The 1,104-nt window shown below is 46.4% G+C and overlaps 1 non-coding gene across 1 annotated transcript; it reads left to right on the top strand.

Annotated features, from left to right (window-relative positions):
- Positions 1-727: 727 nt before the first annotated feature.
- Positions 728-865, top strand: LOC119941048. Its single transcript, XR_005455086.1, has one exon. It is a non-coding gene; the product is annotated as a small nucleolar RNA SNORA7 (small nucleolar RNA).
- The last annotated feature ends 239 nt before the right edge of the window (positions 866-1,104 follow it).

Below are 1,104 nucleotides of genomic sequence, written 5' to 3'. Positions count from 1 at the left end.
GCATGACCTTTCTCAAATCTCCAGAGCCTCTTGGTACAATTGCTCATCCAGTTTATCGTCTTTCAACTCCTTCAGTAGTAAATGAGCTTCTGCCATTGTGGTCAGGGAATGGGTCTGTTTATTGTTGTATTGTTCTCTCACAAGCGCTAAATAATTATGGTGTTTGTTAAGCACTTACTATGTGCCCAGCACTGTACTAAGTGCTGGGGTGGATACAAGCAATTCGGGTCTCTGTCTTTCATTAGGCCCTCAGTCTCGATCCCCATTTGACAGGTGAGGTAACTAAGGCACAAAGAAGTGAAGTGACTGGCCTGAGGTCACACAGCAGACAAGTGTCAGGGGTAGGATTAGACCCCATTACCTTCTGACTCCCAGGCCCGTGATCTAACCACTATGCCATGCTGCTTCACTACACAGTGCTTTGCACATAGGGAGGGCTCAGTAAATATGGCTCATTGAACCTGGCTTCTTTGAAAGGATGTGGTGGGATCAGTGGAAATGCAGGCTTCCTTAGTTCATCCAACTCAATTCTGACAGGGGTCGACTGGGGTCAGATTATCATTGATTTGCTGACTAAAATGATCACTGCATTTTGTCAAATGATTTGTCTATGGTCTGGGTCCAATTATTTGTCCTTGAGCTGTTCTCCATGGGGATCGGATCTGTCTGGATGGATCGAGATAAGTAAATTAGGAAACCTAAGTCTCAGGTAGTTACAGTATGTATTCCCCTCTCAGGGTCACATCTGGAGAGTTTCCAGTACTCTACCAGTCTCGGTTACAGGAGGAAGAGTCAAGCAGAGGCATACCCATTTCATTTCTAGCTTGGGCAGTGGCTAGCGAGTGAAGGGCAATCTGCTACAAGTCAAAACTCACCTGTGCTGGGCAGCAGCGGCATGGGAGAGAGTGGAGGGAGGAGACTCAAATTTATTGCTTGGAAGGAGCCCATGGCAAACCACTTCTGGATTTTTACCGGGAAAACTCTATGGATACACTACCAGAATGATTGTAGATGGAGTTGGGGCGTTCTGGAAGAGATGAGTCCATGGTATCGCTATGGGTCAGAGACGACTGCACAGCATAAGACAAGACAGTATGTATTAAG

The sequence above is a fragment of the Tachyglossus aculeatus genome, chromosome 19, assembly GCF_015852505.1.
Source record: "Tachyglossus aculeatus isolate mTacAcu1 chromosome 19, mTacAcu1.pri, whole genome shotgun sequence".
NCBI lineage: Eukaryota > Metazoa > Chordata > Mammalia > Monotremata > Tachyglossidae > Tachyglossus > Tachyglossus aculeatus.
Note: the sequence above shows the minus strand (reverse complement) of the source record. Positions and strands in the feature narration are given on the sequence as shown.